The sequence below is a fragment of the Ptychodera flava genome, chromosome 2 (assembly GCF_041260155.1).
Source record: "Ptychodera flava strain L36383 chromosome 2, AS_Pfla_20210202, whole genome shotgun sequence".
NCBI classification, from domain to species: domain Eukaryota; kingdom Metazoa; phylum Hemichordata; class Enteropneusta; family Ptychoderidae; genus Ptychodera; species Ptychodera flava.
The window spans coordinates 28,577,559-28,586,845 of NC_091929.1; positions in this window are offsets into that span (position 1 = coordinate 28,577,559).

Consider the following 9,287-nt stretch of genomic DNA (forward strand, 5'->3'; position numbering starts at 1 on the left):
ACAGCGATTTCGCGCGCGCGACACGTGTTGACAAGGCAAACCTCAGCTGGTATAAATAAACAAAATAGGGGCCTAGACATGGTTAAACATGAAGACATGGTTCAGTAATACAAAGATATGGATATCACAAATATCTAAAAAGATCTTCAAGTAATGATATCAGAAGTGCAAATATTGGTAAAAGAAGTACAAATTACAATAAATTTATCGATATTTGAAATTCAAAACGGCCGCTATTCCCATGTTAACTCTATAGGAAAAAATAGCATTTCTGATTGTCACAAAGTAAGACTATGACAATTGTAAATACTCAATGAACTGCAAAATAAGCCTCCCAAAATGGAAGTCCAAAGGTATCTGAAGAGTTTGAGAGTGTAAATATCTGTCCCCGAAGGGTATTATACTCTTTTAAGACTACTAATACCACTAATTCGCATGACTATTTGAATTGTTATCGATCCTAGCACTAGAATGTTTTGTTCTAGTTAACCCCCTTTTGCGGACTTAATCAAAAAATCTAGAGCAATATATTTAAATAATGATCGCAATTTAAAAAGAAGACAAATGACCGAGAAGCCTCATAATCTTCTTAACACCTCAGTTAATCCTGATAACGGGCCTATTCAAACCGGAGTTGGAGCCCGTATCGTTGAGGTCAAAGGTAAGCCCTTCAGGTTTTCAGCCCGCAGTTCGGCAAATTAGAGTAACCTCATCCAAACAAACTCTAGCGATATAGCCTGGAGCCAAGCTAGACAATTGCACCATTGACACGGGAATTTAACGTACCATAAGATGAGAGATCTGTAACTATAGGAACATTCAGAATATTTCTTGCACACTAAGTATTATAGTAATTCAATATGATTTTGATTTTTTGCAGCTCAAAAGGTAGTCGGGGATTAATAGGACAATACACTTCCTTTTGATATAATGTCGTTTAATCTTGTTACGGAAAATTAAACACATACGCATTTTCCTTCTCCCGAAAGTACGTTGACATACAAATTTTTACCTTGTGGTGCAAAGCATTTGGTGCAATATAAACCGAATTCTAGTAAGGGATAGCATGGAAATAGAAACATGTAACCCCTTTCTAAAAGAAATATGCTCGAATAGTTGGGCGCACATCGAAATGATTTAGGAAGTCGAACAGGAAACATAATTTTAGAGACATAACAACAAGAATGGTAACTGCAGCATAAAGAGTAAAAAAAATCACGTGTTTAGTTATCTATGTCATTTGTGTATGATACCGTGATTGCTTAAAAGAAATGTGATTAGACTGCGACCTTAATACATGCTCAACAGGTTTTCGTGATGTACCAACAGGGCCTGATTTTGAATTTGGCTGCGACAAATTTAGTGAACACTAGTTTAAATTATCACTGCCTACCTGTTACTTCATTGCCTGTCATGTCCGTGAAAGATAACGAAAGGATATCATTCATTGAAGAGGTATTTGCACCATTGTCTCGTTGCAGCGATCTTCGTTTGAAACGTTTTAACTGTTTGGAATAATGAATATACCAATTGTTGGTGTGTTTTAGCAACAAAGGGACACATTGCGATCATAAAAAGGTCACTTAGCACACTCAACGCGTGACGGTAATCACTGAGAAATACAACATTTATTGGTCAAGGAGAGACTATACTAAGTATAAAGTACTTGTCATTTACTTCTTTGGCATCAATAACTAATGTTATTATCAAAAGCACTGAATGGATGGGCTCTACAAAATAAATATACTCACTATTCTATTCAACGATCCTTCTCCCGATGTCAGGTTCGAGAAAACATTATCTGCAGCTGGCAGACTGAAGCCGTTACCATCTCCTAGGTCGATGGAGGTGTTGCAAAGCTTGCTTGGTGAGTCACTCTCTAAATGTAATTTTAGTGACCGTGTTTCCAACACAACGGGACCGGTACCAGGCTCTTTGTTGCGTAAAACAAACTTTGCAACCTTGTCAGCCATGTTCAGGACAGATTCTATGACCAGATCTCTGGAATCGTCGCTGTTCTCATTTCGGGATACGGAGATGAAAATAAGTCGATGCCCAAGTCCATTATCTTCAATATATCTGTAAGCGAATGATACATATAAACATAAGAAAAGAGGAAATCATTATCTCATAAGTGGTTTGGGTTTACTGATATGTAAGTGTTGATGGTTTTTCAATAAGTATGGTAAACATATCTGTAGTGTCTACAAAGAAAAGAAAACATTGTTGCTCCACAGATTGAGTCCGGTGTCAGATAAAAAGACAAAGAGCAGAGAAACTTTAAACAGAAAGGGGTATAATATACCAAACAAACAGACAAATAAACAAGCCTGCGAAGAGGAAACACACACACTGACTGTTCTGTTAAAGCCGCACTTTTCAATCCCAGGTTCTCGCATTAGTGGAGTGCTCCTCCCATTCAAACACATGGCCAGTATGATGTCTGATTTCCATAACATTAATTACACAAACTGACCTCAACCTTTTGTCACATTTTGCTAATCCTGCAAACAGAGTTTATGCAAGCTTTTGATTGACGGTCAGTTCAAATTGCCAACGGTCATTGATTCCCCGCCACAAACGCTCGAATTTCCTAAAAAATTGTCTTCCAGTTGCGTTAGACATTGAATATAACCACAGAGTTCGATCGGCAGCAACTTCACGCTGACCGCTTGGCAGTCTGTCTGTGTTTTTGTGGCCGGGGAAAACTAAAAAGTGGCATTTTCTGGAGCGTGTGCCCGCGTGTTGCCTGTTTGGTGTCCACTTACACAATGAACGCCGCCATACCTTGGCGTCCTTTTAAAGGGAGGCTCCGCCTTTAAGGTGCCAATGTTAGCTATAACTTATTGCACTAAAGTAATACTCAGAAAAGAAAACAAATCTTGATTTGCACAATGAAATCTCGTCTCCATAAAAAGGTGCCATATGCAGCATCAAAGTATTATATAGGTGTCATGTCTCAAATCTGCCGAAATTAATGATATCAAATTATTGGAACCAATTGCAAGCAGGTGAGTTATTCTGGTATTGACTCCCTAACAAAGTCAATGAACAAGCGATAAAAAGTTCTATGCTTTTTTGAGTTTTGAAATAGGCTAAACCATCCAATGTACTCTGCAATAAAAGACAGCAGCTATAATTTAATTTTTAAGATGTACGAGTGATTGTTCTCACCGGCTGCAAAGGCTTGACTATCTTCTTGTGAGAAACTCACATTGTCAAGCCCAGAAATGACGTCTGGTAATTTGCCAAGGGTTTGGATAACCTGTTGGGGTAAATTAGTGACATTTGATGACTTTGTGGTTCTCAGTACGTCAAACCATCAAAGAACCATATGAAATCATAAGTTCCTTGAATTTTCTTTATTATGTTTCATGTGTTTTCTCAACATAACTGTATTGGGCCATAAATTCAACCGATGGTATCTCTGATTTATCTTCTTGATTCAATAGTGAAGTGGAGGCATTAATTGATAGAAAAATATTAACTCATTTTACCTACAATGCATTTTTTCAATTAAACTTTGGTTGCATATCAATGTGGGCATTGCGCTGGATTTGAAACGAGTTAGCACAGTATTGTAGCGGATGAAGACAAGTGGTGATACGGTCTTTCATCAGTCGCGAGTATTTTCCAAGCTAAGCAAAGAAAACTAAGGAGGAATACTATGCTTATCACGTGACAAGCTAAGTAATCGTTTTTTTTTGAGAATAAATGGAATTTCCTTGAACGGTTCTGTGGTTAAATTTAGACCTACATTTTTCAATTATATCAATACGCCGCTGGCTATTCGAGTAAATGGTCACTAGCGAAAAATAACACTCACGTTAAATTTCAGACAATAGTTTGGTCTGCACGTACCTCAGACGATGTGATACAGGATTAAGAACACAGTATCGGGCTAAATATTTATCAAGTAGAAATTTAAACTAGTTTCAATCGTTCGGACACTGTCAAAAATTGTTTAACATCGCCGCTACGGACACGAGAAGGTCGAACTTGAAGGCAAGCTTTTAAGTTGTCACGAATAGGTATAACCCAAGTTAACTTTGCACATACAGTGGCACAACGCCACTAGCGGCGACTTATTTTCGAAAACTAATCGCGTCTACTTTTCAAATATATGCTTTAAACCTTATCGTTTTAATTTGTCAGCATTATGTACGACATTGTATGACAACACTAGAGCACAAAGATTCGAAATTGACAAGTTGATTTATTCTTTAAGATTCCAATAACCATGACTGATTCTTCGAAATTTGCAAGCCTGACTTTACACTTGAATCGCTGGAGAAATATCGGCCGACGTGTTGTTTGTGTATCTTAAAAAGCACGTTGATGATCGATGTTGAAAAAATCCGAAGTAAGAGCGATAACCAAAGTGAAAAAGTGATACTCCAACGTAACGTTGTGCAAGGCACTTTACTCTCCATTGCTCCAGTAGGTAGTGGGTTATTGGTACCTCATTGGGCGTTAGCCTTATGGAAGGATTGAATAAAAATGATGATATATCGCGGTTTTTCGTGACCTAGACGACCAGAGTTTAATCTCTTATTTTTTGCACAGACAAATAGAGAAACAGACTAGCAACTCGGCATGCCTTTTGTTCCGTATGGCCTTTTTATATTAAAATGAGCTTCAAAGGTGTTTAACTTTTTGGAAGCTTTGTTGTGGTTGATAATTGCACGAGATTATGCGAAAAATACGGAAAATGACATCTTGCTGCCAGTCGCGTAGCAACGATAGTTATTTATGAGCTCCTAGGGCAGAAACACTGCTTCATGCCAATTAAAACATAACGCGCCAGCAGTTTCATATACATTTCCTTCCTTGACGAATATTAAAAGACGGTGTGACTGACCGTAAACGATTGAGTAAAACCAGACAGTATCCATAAAAGATTTTCAAATTTGGTTCAAACACACTCATAATATATTCATAAAAATATGAGACGAATTTTTAAAATGGTAAAACTCACTGTCCTGAAGCTCAAAACACTGCCGTTTTCGCCAGCATGCCAATTCCGCTCAGCACCACACAACAAAAACAACACAAACTTTGCCGAACACACTTTCGCTAAACAATTGGGGAAAATCCGAAAATGACCGAAGGATGCATGGTCGGCATTCTTCGGAAAAGAGAGGCGAGAGCTACCTGAGGCGATGCGAACATGGATGGGTTACGTTACTGCTTCACGCCTTGAACAATACCCGTTGCTAGTCTGTTTTTCTATTTGTCTGTGTTTTTTCAGATAAGCCATACTTGGCTTGTATATGTGATCATCGTTTTAACACAAATTTTTTATTCAAAAAGCGATATTTTCTGGCAGCTTGTATACTTACGTCATTTGTTGACATGCTCGAATTTGTTCCATTTTGCACCGGGACGATAGGCTTGATTATTGCTGTGTTCATCCAGAAAAAATAATGAAATGTTGTTAGGATTCATTTCACGCTTTTGTCATTGGCATGTAACTTAGCGCCAGGCTATGAGCTTTTCAGGATAATTGCACTTAAGGTAGAACGCACCTCGGGGACAGACATTCGGACTCTCAAACTTTTACAATTCTCTTCTGATATACCACATGTGGGGGGTTCATTTTAAAGCTCTTGGTGAAAGAAAACTTTCCACCGGTTTAGTTTTTCGAAATTGAAAAAATGTATTTTTCTCTATAGAGTTTACACAGGGATGGCGGCCATTTTGAATTTCTAATATCGGTAAATCTTGGGTAATTTGTTTGTCTAGTACCAAAATTTGCACGGTGACCCCCTATTTTTATTCTTGATTTTGAAAGAGAATGATTGAAAGATTCGTTGAGGAAAGTTACAGCAAAAGTTTAAGTCTTTCACTTTCGAGGTGCATACTACCTTAACGTGTTGAAGGAACAGTGTATGAAAAGTTTCACTGCTTCAAAGTCAAGTCTTTAGTGGCCTTCTTGAATTAACTGAACCCATGTATTCGTAGTTATCTGTCCAAACCTGTTGCCTTGTTTAAAAGAGTCACCAGTGCGATTCTGAATCAGCAAAGTGTGTCAATGGAATTTATTTCTTTAATCAAAAACTGTTTTCATGTTCGTCACGTCGAAGTGTATGGTCTTTGGATAAACATCAAAAGAAATTAGCAACATTGATCATCATACTTCTGTTATTCAGTATATCAACAATATAGTGTATGACAAACTCAATTTTGGTGTAAAATGTTTTGTACCAACATTGTAATAGCTAACTGACATTTATTTGGAATTTGACTGGTTTAGGCCTTTCACCAACACTTGATTTTCTACTCTTCTTCTGCCGTATGTAGTATCTGCTTGTCTATCCTCGTTCCTTCCACAGACAACTTAACGCTCCCTCCCAATATTGAGTTTGCTTGTCATCCAATATTGAGTTTGCTTGTCATCCAAGGTCTCTTTCAAAATGATGAAAGGCACATTTTTTAATTGTATTATCTTGTTTGTTTGTGTACTCATAACATTTTACTCCCGACATGAAAAACCGAATCAGAAATGTTAACAAGCAATTGAAATGCCGAAATCTGGTACGATGACCTATTTTGAAGGAGGAGGAAGTCCTTTCTCAAGACATGCTCATTTTTAGCTTCATTCTATTTCAAAGGAAATATGAGTTGACTGCGAATTTGGAAAACGACTAACGATTGAATCTAACAAGAAAACTGAATATATAATTTAATTCACCTTGTACAGTAATGGTGAATGAACAAACGCCCACATTGCCAGAAGGGTCTGTCGCTACGTAAGACACGACTGTACTGCCGATAGAAAAACTGCTTCCGGATTCATGACTGCCGTGGAAATTAACAATTACTCCAGAATTATCCGTGGCAACGGGCAATGGCCACGTCAGTGGAACTGTTGGGTTGTCAATGTCCGTAGATGTCGAAATGTCTGATGAACAGTTGATAGCAGGTTTTCAGTATCTGTAATTGGAAAAGTTAATATATAAAACTCTGGTGCAATGAGTTTATTTGAAGATGAATAATCATATGCGTATAAACGCAAGGAAAACAAAGTGCATTTTGATAACTTCACCTTTTATGTTGGGTCGTTTGAATAATTCCGATGTTTCATTGTCTATAGACATAGCTGATACCAAGATCCCCAAATTTATTTCAGGGGAGATTCTAGGTATATCTTTAGATGAAACCTTACCCTGAGTAGTAAAGAAAGCGTGGACAACTGGGATGAAGTAAGAATTTTACACCCATTTTATTCATTTATCTACATGAAGCGAAGGAAAAATTAACCATCCATGTAACTAAAGTATGACCCTGACCTATATATGAACTCACGCATGCGCAACAGCTGGCGCAGCAGTGCATTGTCCTGAACTAAGCGGGAAATTCCCTGCTGAGCATGTTTATACACGTTCCGAAGGTGTACGGGAAATTCCGTGTGAGTCATCACCATCAAACTAGCCTATATAAAGGACCCCGTTGTCAGTCCGGCCGGCCGGTCGCGGAGTCTAGCTGATGTTGAACACGAAGTTCCTATCGGTGCGAACTAACTTTCATATCCATTCAATCCATAATATCGTAGATATCGCTCCAGCGGCGGACTAAATCCTTCTTGTTTTTGTATTTCTAGCGCCTGATGAAATATGTCCTGAATAAGTTCTGACCCCGGAGCCTCCTCGTTCCGAAGGGTTGCACCTTTTTCTTGTATTTGTGTAAGCAGCTGTTTATATTGAACATAATAATGTTTATATTTCTCTCGTCTCTTTGCTACACCAGTTTTCCCTTGTATCACATCAATAACAACACCAGGTATAGGAGTTAAGGCTAACAGTACCGGAACTGTAGGAATTGCTGCTATTACAGCAGAACTTACAAGAATTCCTTTAGTAATATTAAGAGCCATATCAATTCGACCCATTAATTTATAACTTCGTCGATATGCAGCACTTGTTCTTTCTATGTAATCAGCCAATTGTTCAACGCTTTCAACAACTGAGATGTGCATTTTTACTGTATATGTAAGGGGGGATAAAAATAATTGTAGTAATATAGAAATACAATATGGCAGAAGGAGGAGAAGATATACCACTCCAGGGTTTAGATGATGCAAATGTAAATGACGATGATGATGCTACTGCTGAAACAACTTTTTCCTATGATGATGATACCTTTGCAGAAGCCGATTCTTCCCAGGCCGTCTCAAGCGCGCGGAGCCCGCAGGTAGATCCTACGACTAGACAGAAAGTAGAACTTAGAATACAAATGGCTGAACAATTCTTAGATGAGAATAATATTACTGATGAAGCAGCACGAAATGAATTATTTTTGAATGCAAAGATTAGGTATGGAAAGCTGTATTATAAAGAACTCAGGCTATCAAAAGATATAGGACGTGGATTTAGAACGCTCAAGACAGTAAAAAAAGTAGCGGGAGGAAATGAATTTGTAACTAAAGTATATAATTATAGTGAGTCCGAAAATGTGAGTCGTGATTTGCATTCTGAAGATGTGATAACCGATAAAATACCGGTTGAGAAGATGACGCCAGAAGACATGGGTGTATACAAAGATGAACTGACATTATTACGACAAGATGCTTCTGGTAATGCAGATAAAATACAAGCTTTTGAAAATAAAATCGAACAATGGAACAATCTAAACCCTGAATATAGAGCTTTTGTTGATGAATTAAAGATGGCAAATATGCGTCTTGATGAGCTTTACAGTGAAAGAGAAAATCTGTTAGAGCAGACAGAACTTACACCCGAACTCAGAACAAGACTAGCTAAAATTGATGATCGAATTGAAGTACAACTTGATATGATCAGTGGGGCACATGAAAGACTGGCTACGACTAGGTTCTTCGTGATGTAATTTTGATCCAGAATTATCACTGAGACTGAAGCTGACAGAATTATTTAAACGAAATGGTATAACAATCGCTGCAATACTGACTGCCCTTGGAATGACAATATCAACAATTGCCCTGGCTGTGACTAGAGGAGGAGGGGAGGAGGAGCGGGAGCAGGGGGAGCAGGAATGGAGCAAACACAGGAGGTTCAGGTCCGCCCAAAGTATATACAAAAGCGAAAGAAATTGTAAAGCAATTTGGCGAATGGTTAAAAACATTGGCCGCAAAAAGTGCTGCTGCAATACCAGGTCTAATCGGTTCCCTCGTCAGTTTTATTTAAAAACAGCAGGATCGGTGGTCGGATTTGTCGGAGAACAGCTATGGATATTTTTAACTGGTTTAACATTAGTCATTATAAATAAAATTATGTATTAATATATGACACCCCTACGGAATCAGCATG